Raw genomic sequence first — 18,243 nt, forward strand, 5'->3', positions numbered from 1 at the left:
GTTAACGCACATTTTAAACTCTCGAACTGCTCAGAATACATTTTAAACTCTCGAAATGTAAGCATTAATCCCAAAAAGGATTAATAAAAGTCCAAAACTCTTAATACCCACATTTAAAACACTAGAGCAGTTCAAAAACCAAAAAAAAAACTCTATTAAGAGCAAGTTCGAGTTCATAGACAAGAGAGGGTTCCGTAAAATATTCTTTTAAGCTCTTTAAGTTTATAAATATGAACTTATTATAAAATTGTGTTGTGTATGTGTTCTTAAATATAGTATATGTTTGGGGGGAAAGGGATTGTTAGCAATGGACTTTGACAGCCCATTGCTAGCAATGTCTTATTAGGTCGACCTCCACGTGGTTCCCCCTGGAAAGCATCGTGAACAATTCTTGTTGAATTCGTCACGATGGGCTAACTGACCTGCTTCATCCTCACCTATCATGCTTCACTGGTGTCCCGCCGGTGTATACCGATAGCGCGGGTGGGGTTACCATTCCATGATCATCCATTAAATATATATATATATATATATATATATATATATATATATAAGGAAATAGTTGTATTATATATTTTGCTTTTTGTTTTTTTTTTGTTGTTTTTAATTTTTTTATCTCTTTTACTGTGTATTATGTGTATGTTTGTATTGTAATTTGTGTACTGTAAGTAATGCAAATAAATTATCTATATATCTATCAATAACCGACTTCATCCGTGTCACCGGATATGTTTATTAATCAGGATAAAAAAGTAGACTATATCCTTCTCCATCCCATATAGTACGTGTATGCCAAAATTCATAATGATTGGTTAAGCCGTTTAGACGTTATAAGGTAACAAACAAACAAACTCACATTCACATTTGTAATATTCATCGTCATCACCTCAGCCGTTCTCTGTCCACTGTTGAACATAGACCTTCACCTTAGACTACCTAAAAAAGGAAAGGTCCTGAGCCACCTGTATACATTATCTGCAATATATTTAAGGTCATCACTCCATCTAGTGAGGGGGTCGTCCTACACTACGTTTACCCATACGGGGTCGCCCTCAAAAATCTTTTTTTTTTTCTCCGCCGGTTGTCGATATTCGAGCTGTGCGACTAACCCATTGCCACTTCAACTATCTTATCCTTATTTATAATATTAGTAAATATTAATTATATTAAAAAAAATGGAAGCAAGTTTGTTTTATACTATATAAAGATATCGACGGAACCCTAAACAGCTCGTATTAAAACGGTGAATATTCATTGAAAATACTTAAGTCATCATTGATGACTATCTGGCATCAACATTGACCATCAATTAACTGCTTTTAAAGCATTTTCTTTAGCTTTTAGTTTTGAAACGTTTGACAGCCCTAGTTCTTTGTCTCGTCGGCAATTAAATTTAATATATACAGGTAATTAATACTTCGTGTTATGATTTTAGTTTAATCTGTGGTCGGTAGACGGAATTACTGGCCTGTTGAATCTATGTTAGGTTATAATCTATTATATTCATTTATAATAATTTCAAATATATTAATACTGGCATTTTAATAAGCAATTTAAAAAAATAAAAGTTTATTCCATGACAGTAAATTTTATTGGTTAGTTGATTAGAATTAATTTGTTTAATTGTGACATTCGAGGACAGAACTATTTTTAAAAATAGAATTATTATTATTCTTATTAAAAAAATTAACACCTAGTTTAGTAAAATATAAAAAAAAAATAGATTCGAATAAAAAATTTAAAATTTTAATTTGAAATCCCCTCTGTTCTAAATCCAAATTAAATACTAAATATATAAAGCAACAAAACACGTACAAAAAGGTACACAACGAATTTCCTATTTCGGATTCCGTTAATATCAAATTTTGTTATAAGTATCCTGTTTTTATGTATTTCCACATTTTTTTCTAGAGATTTCCATTAATTCATTAGGTACATGTCATATTAACATTTGATCCGTGACAGCTAGCGACCTCTGCGACCTGTACGATCACACGACACCCTTATAGCGACGGAATAAAGTTCAAAATGGCATCGCCTACGTCTAAAAACAGAGTAACAATAGAGAAAAAGTTGAACACTTCATGTATATTCATAACGCGGTACACAATGTCTATATTATATAAAGTTTTGCGTATTCTTTATTAACATTTCGTTCGGAAATTTAAATAAAACGCAATAATTATACTCAGTTTATGGTAAACGCGAAACGTAGCTGTTATTTGTCATAATAACTGTTAGATCGTAAACTAATATTTTGAAGACGAAAGATTCGATTCTTGTTTATAATAACACTAACGATTCGGCCCGACGTCGCACGAATACTCACTAATAATGTAAGTGTATACCATAAATAAAAGAATTTTTATCATCGGCTAAGTATTTTTTCAGTTTATCCGTTACAAACAAACAAACAAACAATGAAATCTTACTTCTTTTTATTATTATATTTTTATTATTATAAAAGATTTGATTATGTTACTAATAGTATTAACAGATACAATCAAAAACTATGAGACCAAATTAAAAAATTCTTTCACCTCTAGAGAGTAAACAGACTAACATATATATTTATTTTCGAAAATTCTATCTACCCTTGCCTATCTAGCCAGTCAGACCGAATCGCTACTTATTTATACAATGCAATGCAAACGAACATCGAAGAAGTAACTGTTTTTTTTTAAGTAAACTCCCAAAAAATAATTTACTTCAAATATTTGAATTTAGAACGCGGAATTGTCCATAATAGATTTTGCTTTGCAAGAAACAGGATTTTACTACCCAAATTAAAGTAGCAGCTTCGTCTAAAAATCTCCGAAACCGAAGATAAGCATCTATATAAAAATAATAGGTATCCGAAGATTTTTTTTCACTTACAGATACTTAGTTTTCTCTGCCAACTCTTGGCGTGAAGAGAAAAATAAAGGTTAATATAGATACCTAGGATTTGGATACATTTGTAAAAATAAAAAAGAAACAAATAATAGTACTACGTAGGCAAACAAACGTCCTGTATATTATGGATGTACACAGCCCTGTATAATATAATAATACCTACATTTGGAGCCGGGTGTGCCATCAAATACGGTGACGTGGCATTTTGGCAGATCGATAGACCCCATCATTAAAGCACCTGTGTATGGCCAGCTCTGGATGTGAGGAGTAAAACGCTGAATGGCCAGAATGCATTGAGATTAAACGTATAAATTTAAATATGATGTCTAATGTAATATTTTTATTTAATGACAGTACACTTAATAGTCTTTGTCCATAATTAAATTTAAAAAAATGTCAGATTGACAATACTTAGATTAAGAACTATGTAATAATTTCGAAAGTGTTCACTTTTCTTCCTAAGAAAAAAAAAAGAAAGATATTTTTAAAATATAATTATGATTTAAATTTAGAACAAAATTCATGAACGGAGTGTAAATGTAAGATTGTACCAATATTTATCGATATTTCGAAAAAAGAACAAACCTTGACTGAATAGTGTCGCCGCATTACGAGCAACATTTTTCTTTAATACGACTATGGATAAAAAAAAAACAAAATGTCGGGAACTCGGAGTCCAGCAATCATATGGCTGTATATGGAAAATGTAATTAAACTATTTAATTCTTGGGATACCTTTGCACCTGCTCTGTCTACAAATTAAAAAGAATACTTTGTTTTCTTTTTAAACTATCGAAGGTGAGTTGATCGAGCACAGGCGTGGATTAAAACAAGATTTATATACATTTATAACAAAAAAAGGTTGTATTTATTAAAATAATTCTTTATGTCTGAATCAGAATAACAAATTAATCGGTGCAAAAATTATAAAAATAATCATGTTAAACGGAATAAACTTAAAATGACATTTTATTTTCATCCAATTTTTTTGATTTTTTTTTTTATATATACCTATGTACATGTAAGTATTTGCAGGTCATTGGCACAATGTGCAACTAAATGACAGATAAATAATATCTCGATTCCGTTTGAAAATGAAATATATTTAGAACCCTGTATTTTTTTTCTATCGCTAAAGCAATCTCATCCAGACTACCTTTAAGTAAAGGTGAATAGAAACAACTTATTGTCTATTTTTATATAACAAAATAAAATAAATTTAACTATAATTTTGTAATGGCCATTTGTGCCAAAATAAATAAATATATATAAAATGAATATGGGTAATACTGTTATTATATAACACAACTCCAACCATAGTACATATGCTTCACATTATAATCCACTATCTAAGATTAAACATAAGTCTGCTGGAGACTAGCGATAAGATTAAGCAATCGCTTATTATTATTTTTGACAAATAAACATGAATTTTATTTTAACAGTTATTTTAATCCGCCGATGAAAGTTTCTATCTATAAAGATATCAAATACACACAACAATTTAAAATTTTAATTCGTAAATAAACAATTACGTACTTACGTTTTATTGTCATAAAATTAATATGAGAACAACTTTATGGGTTGTAAAAGAAAAAAATGAAATTCGATTTAAATTGAACGAAGATATCGCGTAAAATACATTATTAAAAATTATTAATTTAATTTAATTTTAAAGCGCAGTATAATTGTATGTATGTTTAAATTATCTATGTTATTAAATATGTTTTGTATTACGAGATTGCATTTTTTTTTTACAACTCAGAAACAGCAAACAAGCCGACGGCCCATTTGATGGAAAATGGTAACCGTCGCCTATAGACATGAGCAGTACCATGGACATAACAGAGTATACTGTTTCGCCCATGATATCCCCCATGCGTTGCCATTCCTGAGGCCTCAGGTGTTATTTCTTTGTGCCCTGTAAATTCACGCCATATCCCACTCTTCAAACCGAAACACAGCCATGCAAACACAACTGCTTTATGGTTGAAACACGAATGGGACAGAGGTACCCAAGCAATCAACTTTTGTACAGTCTCCCTCTGGTTTATGGTTTAAAACACTATCAAAATAAATGAAGGCGGCCTCTGTGGTACAGTGGTTTAACACACGGTCTCAGAAGGGAAAGGGATTCTTGTTAATGGGGTCTAACAGTCTTATTGCTAGCAATATGCCCTAACAGGTCGACCTACACGTGGTTCCCCTTGAAAACCATCGCGCTGAATTCCAGGTGTAAACATCACGATGGGCTAACTGACCTGCCTTTTCATCCTCACCTATCATCCCTCACTGGTGCCCCGCCAGCGTATACCGTTACCGACCAGGTTGCCATTTCGTTATCATCCATAAAAAAAGATAGTATAATTCAATCTCAATTCATATGTGTACCGTACGTCTGTAACGATATAAAGCGTCACTTAAATATAATGGCGGATGGTAAACTCAGTGTTATTGTTTCAGTGTTGAGATCGCGGCTTATCGGAAGCATAAAACAGTTTACGACGCGAACTGTACGCGGACCCGCGCGCGTAGCACTAGTGTAGCGCCCCCCATCCGGAGATATCCACAAATATATTAAAATATATAATTTTAGTTACAATAGAACTTTTATATAATATTTATATAACTTATTATAATATATTTAACTTAATTATAAGCATTTTTTTATACAACTTAGATTGGCAAACAAGCTGACGGCCCACCTGATGGAAAGTGGTAACCGTCGCCTATAGATATGAGCAGTACCATGGACATAACAGAGTATACTGTTTCGCCCATGATACCCCCCACGCGTTGCCATTTTTGAGGACTCAGGTGTTATTCCAAAAAAATAATATTGGATAACAAATTTCTCACATTTTCGAATATAGATATTCGATAAATATGGGCGAAATCGAAATGAATCTACTCATGTCTATAGGCGACGGTTACCACTTTCCGTCAGCTTGTTTGCCATTCTAAGTTGCATAAAAATAAACTATTTTTTGGACTTTTAACACTTTAATTATTGAAACAGTACACAGATATTGTAACTAAAATATATAGAATAAGAATAAGAATAATTTATTTGTTTAGATATTACTATATATGTATTTCCCACACCTAGTTCATTATTTGTTAGTATGAGAACGTTCAAGTATAACGTAATGTAATTTTTAAAGATTTTTGACCCTCTTTCCCCCCATGTTTCGTACCTCCTCCCCCCTTCCTAACACCCAAGTGACCATATATACCTAAAAGTCATAACACTAACGAATACTTAGAACTAAAATTAAAATGACGTACAATACAATCAAGGGGTTCCCCGTAAAACATATACAAAAAGTGTTTCCAACTCGGGAGATTTCAATTCACTAGTTTTTTTTATTTAATTATTTTTTTACTTTGTTAATTCAACAATACTTGGTTACCTTTTTCTCGATTCTGCTAGTACAGATTATACAAAAGTCCCATGTCACAATGTTTGTTCACGCTAATCTCGGAAACCGCTGAACCGATTTTAATGAAATTTTTATAATTTATACCAACACACGAGATAGGTACTGCTCATGTCTATAGGCTACGGTTACCGCTTTCCAACAGGTGGGCCGTCAGCTTGTTTGCCATTCTAAGTTGCATAAAAAAGGACAGTTTGCATTTTCTGTGAGTCTCTTCACCTCTCACGACACGACACCAACTCTTTCCTTGATCTGCCTAATATAACTATGCCTTGGTCTCCCCCTCTCCTTCCTTCCGTCTTACCTTCTATAATAATGTTCATAGGTTCGTCGTGTCGTATCAAGTGTCCTAACATTTTTTCTCTTCTTTGCTCAATAGTTCTTATAATTTGTTTTATTTCCTTAACCCTAAGTCCGTACCGATCATTAACGATATTAACCGTATTTATCCAGGTACGTATTAAGTAATAACTCATCATTAAACGCAGTTTAATTAATCATACACGAGCACTGTTATTTCTTCACTTTGATTAATGTTTTAGTGAAGAAAAAATGTAATCCAATTATTGCAGATGTATAAAAATGCATCAGAAAAAATGTAGCTGAATTGTCAGAGCTCATATAGATGGCAATGGGTCAGTTAAACCCCATTAGGTACTAATAATCCCCTTCAGCCCCGGACCAAGGTGTTATATCTCTGTACCCTGTAATTTCACTGCCATATCTCTTCAAACCGAAACTCAACCATGCAAACACGGGGGAAAGGGATTATTAGTAATGGAGACTGACAATCCCATTGCTAGCAATATACCCAACCAGGTCGACCTCCTCGCGGTTCTCCCTGGAAACTATCATGGTTAATTCCTGATGAATTCATCATGATGGGCTAACTGGCCTGTTTTCATTCTCATCGATCACCCTTCACTGGTGCTCCGCCAGCGTATCCCGTTAGCGCAGGCGGGATTACCATACCATTTTCATCCATCAAAAAAAAAACATGCAAACACAACTGCTTCACGACTAAAACACGAATAGGACATAGATGCTCAGGCAGACGACTTGTACAAAGTCTCCCTCTGGCACATTTACAGTTATATGTCAAGTCAATCTATACTTATAATAAATCTGTAGAGAGGTCAATTCTGTACATAAAATATATTTCCAAAATAACTATCAGGCGGTGATTAGTGATCGATACTGATGCCAAAAATGCAATCAGTAAATTTTTTGTCTGACTGTCTGTATGTTCGTTATAGAAACAAAAACTACTCAACGGATTTTAACGAAACTTGGTACAATTATTCTTCATACTCCTAGGCAAGTTATAGTATACTTTTCATCATGCTACGACCAATAGGAGCAGAGCAGTGAAGGGAATTGTTGCGAAAACGGGAGAAGTTACTCCGTTTTTAAGTTTCCGCCGCGTGTGCAGACTTAATAGCCACTTTTTAAAATGTAAAAATGTCCAGCCGTGTGAAGCCGGGACGGGCCGCTAGTATATACTATTTTTTGCACTATTTAATAGATTTGTTTGTGTAAATAAATTCTTAAACTTCCTCATCGTATCTTCTGTCTTACTTTTTACAGGTACTAATAATTAGGTTCGAATTATACCTAATAACCATAGTCATCAATGACGCATATTGAAATCAGTAGGCGTGTGAGAATGTTCGTTATATACTTCTGATGACATGCATACGGGTTACCCATATACGATTAACCTGGTTATCAATAGGTATGATGCAAATGCGCGTGCGCAATGCAATTGCATACTGATCTATAGATCGAGGAAAAAGCTGTGCTGTCATTGATTATATTGAGGGTGGGATATGGCAGTTAATATACAGGGTACAAAGCAATAACAGCTGAGTCCTCAGGAATGGCAACGCATGCGGGGTATTATGGACGAAACAGTATACTCTGTTATGTTCATGGTACTGCTCATGTCTATAGACGACGGTTACCACTTACCATCAGGTGGGCCGTCAGCTTGTTTGCCATTCTAAGTTGCATAAAAAAAAACTATACTCGCAACTTTATTCGCGTCTAATGTATAAAGTATCCATGCCAAGTAACTAACACCTAAATCGACCATATTCGGTCGAACTTTTAAAGCGCCAAAAGGTAAAATACAAACAGACACAATCTCACATGACATAGTAATTTGTAGTAGGATTAATAGGGTCACACGGAACCCTAAAAGCAATCTACCTAATCATATTCACATTCGATGATAACTGGATAACAATAATCATATAATAAACTCAATACTTACAACATATTTAATTATATTATCTATCTACCTTCACGCCATGCCAAGTACGGAGCAGGCAGAGAGGGTCAATAATTTCTCTCTTTAATACCTACTAATTACATAAATAAAGTAACTATTTTTTTTCATTTTCTATCTTCATCTTCCAGTGTCACTCTCTCCTGTTGTATGTGTACTTTTAAGTTTGTGTATGTTTATGTATGTATTTGTTTATGTACATATATGTATATGCATATATATGTATACATCTTTGTATATATTTGTTTATATATAATAGTGCGACACCTACTCTTTGTTTTTCTTTCTTTTCTCAATGTCCTCTACCCAAAGGTTGTCTGGAAGAGATTGCTTAGCGATAAGACCGCCTTTTGTATCATTTCTTATTACAGTTAATACTATTTTATAAAAGTAATTACTATTTTATAAATGGTGCAATAAAGTGTAAATAAATAAATAGATTATTAGTTATATTAACCTTTCTCTCCAGATAATTAAGATTAATTTTAAATACAATTTCATCAGAGAAAGACTGTATTTAAGTCGTCTACTTGGGCACCTCACTCCCATTCGTGTTTCTGCCGTAAAGCAATAGCGCTTTCATAGCTGTGTTTCCGTTTAATACTTGATTGTAATGGTATTGGCTCGAACAGGAAGAGTTCACCTCTATGACCAAGAAAACATTCACATAAAGCCATAAAGAACTCAATTTTCAAATTACTTTCTCATAATGGCAGTAAACTTACTCCATTTGCATTAGCAGAAACAACGATAAGTTAATTAACAATAAACCTCAAGTCGCGATTTAATCGTTGTCGTAAAATCGTTACAAATCATAATCGACTATAAAACTATTTGTGACATTCGATTCGCTACCTTAATACTTAGGCATAAGATTAAGATGGTTACAGAACGATTTGAAAATTGGTATCTTGTATATGTCGCCTTAATTTATTGGTAATACAATTTTTGGCTGTATAAATATTATTCCTTAGCATTATTTATGTCACTACTTATTTAAAGTAACATTAGCCAATCTCTTTATAATGGCTGTAAATGGTTATTCTTTTGCCAACATGTACCTACATTCGAAATGAAAAAATACATTATTCGTTTCGAAAACTTAATATGAATTGATCTGTTGATCCTCAAAACACAAAAGCTTTAGTGAGTTCAGAGTCCATTTCAAATGATTTTAAACCATATACAAATTGCAATAAAGTGTGATCAAGATTACTCTCCGAAGGAGATTGTTTATATTAGCTCGATATGAAAATGGCGCCGGAGTTAGGTATTTTTATTGGTACAGATTTGAAACAATGGAGGACACTGTGAAGTGTATTATAAATAGCTGTTAGTCGTGCTTGTGTGGATTTAATATAAATCTAACTGAAAGAACTTAAACAGTAATAATATTTTCTTTTTTTTTTTTTTTGTTACAATCTATAAAAACATTATTTAATAGGTCAAGGAATAAGTAATGTGTCGCAAATAGTCGCAGCCAAAACTCTTTAACCAAAACAAAGACAAGACGCCAAATAACTGTGACATGTGACAACATCACAGGTTACAAGTGTAAAAAATATTTGAATCAGTCCAAATTTAAAATGTATTAAAATTAATACTCCGCCATTTTCAAAATGGCGTCATAGAAAAGTGTTTTTATTCGGCAAGCCGCACGCGTTGCGATGGCAGCACGATAACAAACTAAGGCAGTTTTGTAGCTATAGGGAAATTAGTACAATACTAATAGACTCTACAAACGAATTTCACCAATTATGTATTACAGAATAAAAACAATATACTGTCACGAATAGTGGGGAAAATAAAAAGGCGGGAAACTAACTGTTTACTAGTGGCCTTGTAATTAATATCTGAAATACATACTTACTATATTTTTTTATGTTTAACCCTACTGACTCATTCACAGTCGTCAATATATATCGTATGACAACAATTTCTTAATGTCGACCCCTGGCATGTAATAATTTTTTTTTTTTTTTATAATGTATGTAATTTCTCAAGCGACATGTCGCTAGAATTGACTAATTAGTTTGCAAGAACGACACACCGCGTTGAAAAATGTAGATAATTATTATTGACATTTAAAACAAGAAAATTTATTTTAATAATTTCTTTTTATTTTCACATCAACCAATAAAACATTTATCTTGAAAGGGCAACATAGCGTACGCTATCCCGTTACATTGACACCTCATCACATGAGTAAGGTAACTGTTATAAATCCGGAAAAAAGAAAAACCCAACCTTTTAATACACTTTGCATATCGTTGGGTGCACTCCTAAAACCGTAAGGTTAATATAGGAATATATATATTCATTGTTTTGGAGACTTCACTATCAATCAAAACCCTGAGTGGTCACACGCCACCATGACACACATCGGGAACGTGCTTACGTCATTTGTTGTAGGCGTTTGTCACATTACATGTGGCCAGGCGGTACAAACTTCGCTTGCGGGCCCGCCGTACTCTATAAATAAAACTTTGACCTTTACCGTCCACACATTAAGATCTACTGTCCTTTATACCGTGACGGTACAGACACAACAGGAATAAAAAAGTATTTTCCCATAAATTTTTAGGTCAGTACCAGTACACATTCCGTCACGTATGAAGGGACAGTAATTAAAATTCTATAATGATCACACTGACACCTCGACTACTAATTATGTGAAGTCAGGATGCAATTATTCAATGAAGTGTCTATCAAAGTGGTTTGATGGAAAAAAAATTAAATTATGTCAATCATAGACAGATGGAAGCAGTAATATACAAGGGCGCAAACTATAAAACTCACAACTCGAGACTACTATCGTTAATCTATGCGCGCGTACCTTACACTGCCCACAAAATATGTAATGACTACCTTTTGACGTTTTGAAAGCCGGTTCCAAAATTAAATGATACGTTTTAAAAATGGAATCGCTCTGTCCCGCCTTTTTTCCCCGAGATAACCTTTAGTCCATTTGTGTTGCCATAACGAAAAAAATAAGCATCGTACGTTTTAATTTTTTTAAATGACATTCTTGTGGTTTTTTGTCGATGGGAATCTTCGCCGAGTAATAAGTTCTTTTCGAACGGCCGGTTTTTGCGAGCCGTATGGTTTCGTGCATTTAGGTATATAGTAATATTCATAATACAATGATTAAATTTCGACGGTCGGTTACGCATTGTCGTGGGTTTTAGACATAAGTCATGCCGTCAAACGTTGATGAGCCATGGACCCCGTTGCGTTAATTAACCCGAGCCGATATTAATCGCTTCAGTTATTTAAATTTTGCTTGAAATACGCCCGTGGGTTATATTTTTTACGAGTTGCGGTTTCGAGATTAGCGTAGGTTGATTCCAAGAAGTAAAAAGAATTAACTATACTACAAAATATAAGATGTCCAATACGACGCGAGATTAAATTCCTAATACCGACCGAACGTCGGTGCTGTGTCCAAAAACAGTCGTTTCATATAAGTACATAAAGAAAAGGCTAAAATGGGACGAGGTTTTCGAACTCAGACGGTTGGGGAAGACAGAACCGTCACTTGTGCCCGACACGGGGTGGGACGTGATGAACCACCACCCTTAACGTCGCCCGTCCCTTTCTAACGCGCTCCTTCACCTATAAACACTATCTCTTCACTCTGTCATCTGGCGAAGCATTCACATATCTGGGGTGGCTACCAGAAGCGATTGGTAACAGTGAATAATGTGTTTGAATGTTTCAAAATGAATAATAATAACATAATGGTAATGTACTCATTGTTATGTTCAAGGGAAAAGGTTCGTTTGTACGCGTACATATACAGATATTTATTCGTTTAAACACTATAATAAGATAACACAATAAAGTGGAACATCAAAGCGAGGTAGGCAGCAATCGTTCAGGTGTGTTTTTATGTATTTTTTAAATTGATAGTGGTAAATCAGGCATCGTTAGAGCGTCCGCAACGCTCGTATCAAATTTTACTGCGGCGTTCGACCCGTACGTAATACGACCGTAAAACTTAGAAAAATCTTTATATATTACACCTATAACGCGGCAGAATTGAGATGTACCGACCAAACGTACATATATTGCAGTGACAGTGACCGCTTAAATTTATCAGCAGTATAACGTTATGGCGGGCGCTAGTCATAAATTCCGTTTCATTCATGATACTTGGAGCGTAAGAGCCTAAAGAATGCTCCATGCGTTTGTTTCACGACCATAAATACTAATAAAACAGCCTCGTTACGGGGACAGTTCGAAAATCGGGCACACGACTTCTTAACGACACCTATTAGGGATCTTCTGTCTGGTCGATTTAATTGAAAAATTGTATCCAGAGCGTTGCAAGAGTTGTATCCGACTCCCGCGCCGGATGCGGGCCCAGACGTCCATTATTCCATTTGCTCATCCGCATGGGGACACAGCGCTCCAGCATCGACGCCGCACCGCGACGCGACAACACTAACACGTGTCAATAAACCAATCGCGCGAACGTTCTCCGACCGCTCCGCTCTACCTTAATTACGACTAGCAACTCTTCACTGTTCTATATTTGAAATCAGATTTCGTAGGGCCAGTTCTAAATTCGAATTTCGAAGGTTGAGTTGGCCAGCTGCAATAGTCGCATGCGGCTTTGAAGCGTAAAACATTTCAATATTCATTCTGTAAGCTGGAGTGTTTTTCTTCGGGCCTTTTAAAAATAGAACGCGTGAGCGATGTTCAACGTACGGATTCGGTCGATTCGCGAGCAGATTTATCGTTCGGAAAGTATCGAAGGGGAAACGTTAACACTTGTTTTAAGGCCGCGGATGAAAGTTTTAGCAGCCATTCCATTTTTAATTTGAACTCTTTAAAACAACAAACACAATAAGTGGACCGATCGAGCAACATAACACACATCAGCTGATTCCGTGGAAACGTTATCTGTGCAGTAATCTTAATTGATTTAATTATAATAACGTAAACATCTTAAATTAATTTAAAGAGAACATTAACCCCATGGACCCGCGATTAGAGTTACAAATTGAAACCAGTTGTACTGTATCGTAATTTCTGCGTAATATGGAATTGTATCAATCTGGTAATGTAAACAGTGAGGTCGATAGCTGGCACATGAACCGGGCGCGATAGCGGTGCACCCTTATCGGCTGCTGCCCTCTAAGGGACACGACAGTATTCCATACTCTCAGATTTCACGTAAATATGCGCTCGTTAAGATAACGATTTCCTTCGGGCGACGCGACGGCCGTGTCCTTTTTTATTAAAAGTACTAAATTAAATTTTATTACTTACACGAAAATCCTTTAAGACATTTAAAGTCCTATCTACTAACTAATACGCAATAACTTTATCATACTGAGCCATTTTTCCCCGTGCATAAGGATTGGGAACAACATTTTGCATTACTAAAACCAATATTTTTAAATATAACGATTTTTGAAGCTTACATTTCCGTTTTCATCTAATTTGTCAATATTCACAAAGAAAATAACTCTTAATGATAGTGAAAATAGTATATCCGCGCATTAATATATCTTCTCTTTCATATAATATAGTGTTCTCTCATAAATGTGTCGTGGACTTTCATAATATATGACCAATTTTACATATAATAACGGTTGTCTTTTTACACACCGCGGACACTAGAAATTGTATTCTGAATGGTTTGACTCACACCCTCATATATTTAGAGGCACTAATAAAAACCTACGCTACGTTTTGATTTTCCCTGTTGTTTTTATTTTCACTTTTCATATTTAATTTACAATTTTTTCCGCTTTCGTTGTTACTATAAATCAAAAGTTTGATTTACAAAATAATAAAAAGTCGTAAGTAAATTATATTCTTACGGCACTTAATAAATTTAGATAATGGCAACATTACTAATAACGATTTTTAATTTTCGAACTAAACTATGCGTGTAGATTAATTTATTACTTTCAAATTTAGAATATTATAAATTAAATAGGTAAAAAAACAACACAATTAATACGATTACACTAAATGCAGAATGACTTAAAGTTAGCTCATAATACTGGCTGATTTTCTAAATTAACAAAAAAAAAGAAAGCTATCACCAGCCAGTGTTGCGGCGAGCAAAAAAAATCCGAAAAAAGGGTATCTCATCATAAATAACGTTGACATAGAGCCGCCCACGCGCGTCTTATTAACGCGTCTGTCCGTTTGTCCGTTCGTTACCTCTATTGTGGTTGTGAATGCGAGATTAGCCACACCGGCACTCGTGATTGACTATTTAAAGTTCGAATTCTGAGTGACGCGTTTCTAAACGGAACTTATGGAATTTATAGTTCTTTGTGCTACGTTCAGAAACGACTAATACTTTATTTTGAAATATGTTTAGTTAATAAGCTCTTAGTATTTAACAGATTAAATATCTTGCATAATTCTCGTCAACTATCTGATGGCAGTTTGAATTATTTTTGAAATTAGAAAACCGTATTCCGATAATTATTGACAACCTATTAGCCCCGACTTCGTCCGCATAACAGTGATATGTTCATTGATCCGGATAAAAAGTAGTCTATGGTATTTTCCATGTCTTATACCTACTACGTGTATATTGGGGGGAGGGATTGTTAGTAATGGGATCTAATTTTCCCATTATTAGAAATATACCCTATCAGATCGACCTCCACGCGGTTCCTCCAGGATACTATCGTGGTTAATTCTAGTGTATACCGCCAGCGTATACCGATAGTGCAGGCGGGGTTACCATTTTATTATCACCCATTGAAGGAACTACGTATATACTAATTTCAAAGAATCAGTTAAGCCGTGTATAGGATGTAAAAGGATATAGGCTACTTATCGCGATCAATAAAAATCCCAGTCACGCGGACGAAGTCGCGGGTAAAAGCTAATATAATAGAATAGTTTTTTTTTTATACAACTTAGAATGGCAAACAAGCTGACGGCCCACCTGATGGAAAGTGGTAACCGACGCCTATAGACATGAGCAGTACCATGGACATAACAGAGTATACTGTTTCGCCCATGATACCCCCCATGCGTTGCCACTCCTGAGGACTCAGGAAAATATTTATTGCCAGTTATAATAGAAAATACAGTAATATTATATACATAAGAATTGTCTCATATTAGGCAAAAGGAACTGGCTCAGCTGATGCTGCGAGTGCCCTAGTTACTACCAATCCCATTGCTAACAATATACTTTATCAGGTCGACCTCCCCGTGGTTCTCTGGAAACCATCGTGCTGAATTCCAGGTGTATTCATCACGATGGGTTAACTGCCTTTTCATCCTCACCTATCATCCCTCACAGGTGCCCCGCCAGCGTATACCGTTAGCGCAGGCGGGGTTACTATTCCATTATCATCGATAAATATATAAAATATATATACCAGCTGACCCGGCGAACTTTTTCCGCCTAACAGTCGATTCTTTAATTTTTTAGTTTTTTCTTAGCGGTACTGTACAGTACTTGGACATTGCAACATTACTTTATTTTTCTAAAATAAAAGAATTTTTCCAAAATAAACGTACTCTAAGTTACTCCTTAGCTTACATCAGCTGCCTGCCAATAAAAGTCCCGTCAAAATCGGTCCAGCCATTTCAGAGATTAGCCGCAATAGACAGACAGACAAAAATTGTAAAAAATGTTATTTTGGTCTGTGTACCGTATATATATATATATATATATATATATATATATATATATATATATATATATATATATATATATATATATATATATATATATATATATATATATATATATATGTATATACATATAGTAAAAAACGGTTATTTCAATATTATGGCCCACTTTCCATCAGGTGGGCCGTCAGCTTGTTTGCCATTCTACGTTGTATAAAAAAAATATATATGTATAGTAATTGTATTATTAGTATAAAACGTCTACCTAAATAGGTATCTCCTTGTAAATCAATAATTACTTACTTAAATGCATAACTTCAGTTGCAAGCCACAGTTTTTGCACAAACTGACATTTGTGTAGAATATTATTTAAAGATAGACATCTTTAGAATGGACAAGAAACAATTATTTATTATAAATTATGTAAAAATGCTTATGCCTTTTTAGCATCGCGTATCCCGTATTCAGATTTCTTGCTATTCTGGCCGTGTTGGCACTAAATTATGGATCTATTGGATACATTTCACGACCCTACTGTCCATATATCGTGACAGATGTACCGGCTAACTTAAACTTATGGAGTACCGACATTATCTCTATGATCTCCGTGTCCCTTCACTTATCTGGATACCATTATACCTTCTCATCAGACTTTTTATGTCCACCATAGGCTTAATTGGAAACACGTTCGTCTATTAATTATAGATGGATATCATGTTTATATTATAAATAAGAAAAACAACGCGCGCAGCGTTGCATTGACTTTCAAAATGTCTTAACAAGGATTCATAATTTATTCTAAAGATTCTTATCAAAATTAACAATATACGGGATCGTAGCGTTTCGAGCGCGCATCAGTGGCTGGCAACACCGGCGGGACTCGTTCTTGGCAATAACTTGGTCATCGCCCCGGCGGCCGCGCGCCACCGAAAACAACCGAACGGCTCCAGTGTAACCGAAATAACCTATCGGAACCATATTATTTCAATGGCAACGCCGTACCAACGCCAATCTAACAGATAAGCCACGCTAATTACCCGTAACGGCTTACTATTCATCTTGCGGCGGCCATAACTCTAAAAAGTGTCAACGCCGAAAAGCCCGCGCTAAATAGCCCGCTAACGGACCGTCGTGATTCCAATTTCAAACCTCGTTATCGTACTCCCGAAAAAAGGCGATGCCGAGAGCGCGATATTTGAAAATCGAAAAAGAGCCCCTCGGAAAAAAGAGACATTTTAAAATTGGAATTTTCTATATTCGTATAAGCGCAAACGGCCATTTGGAAATGTTATTTTCTGCTGTATGGCCAGTACCGATGTTGTACAGCGGCATTGTTCCAACCCTTCGACGGTTACAGCTGACTCATCTCGCTTCAATTAATATTGTTTAATGTATCTAGATCCCGGCGGCGTATTAGAGGAATTATATCATTTCGGCAGTCGCAAGAGACGGATTTGTCGATCGCCGATAAACTACATTTTGTTTGAACATTAAAAGAAATACCGTGTCACATAATATGCGAATAGGAAACATAACCCGGCATCTCTGTCCAAATAACTGTCGCGTAGCGAGATTAAGCTGATTTATGACATTGAGTATCAAGGTATCGTTGGGCAATAGTTCGCATTGAGATTACGCATGTATCCTATCAAGAATTCGATGGGAGCACATATAAAGAGGATGTAACACAATAAACCCTCAAATTAGCGACCGCGCGAATTAGCGTTGAATTCAAAGTGCGCAATTAAGGCGCGTCTACAAAGAGCCAATTCGAAAATGAACAGCGATATTCAAATTGAAAAAGGAACGCGATGCGAATAAAACAATGAGGAGTGGGTACCTGCCCTCGGGTAGTCGGTATGCGGAGCGTCGCATCTAGAGCGGAGTCGACGGCGCTCGGCCCGGCGCGAATCCAAATTCAAAAATGGAATGGAACAGCAAAATTTAAATAACAAATTAGTGGGTGCGTTTATAAAGCGCGTCAACCATCAGACT

At 35.1% G+C, this 18,243-nt stretch overlaps 1 protein-coding gene across 1 annotated transcript in view; it reads right to left on the bottom strand.

Moving 5' to 3' along the window:
* The window catches only part of LOC113519897 (homeobox protein homothorax), a 409,098-nt gene that overhangs the window by 377,982 nt on the left and 12,873 nt on the right, over positions 1-18,243 (bottom strand). The window lies entirely within an intron of this gene.

The sequence above is a fragment of the Galleria mellonella genome, unplaced genomic scaffold (assembly GCF_026898425.1).
Source record: "Galleria mellonella isolate WM207_F2 unplaced genomic scaffold, CSIRO_AGI_GalMel_v1 utg65, whole genome shotgun sequence".
Classification (NCBI taxonomy): Eukaryota; Metazoa; Arthropoda; class Insecta; order Lepidoptera; family Pyralidae; genus Galleria; species Galleria mellonella.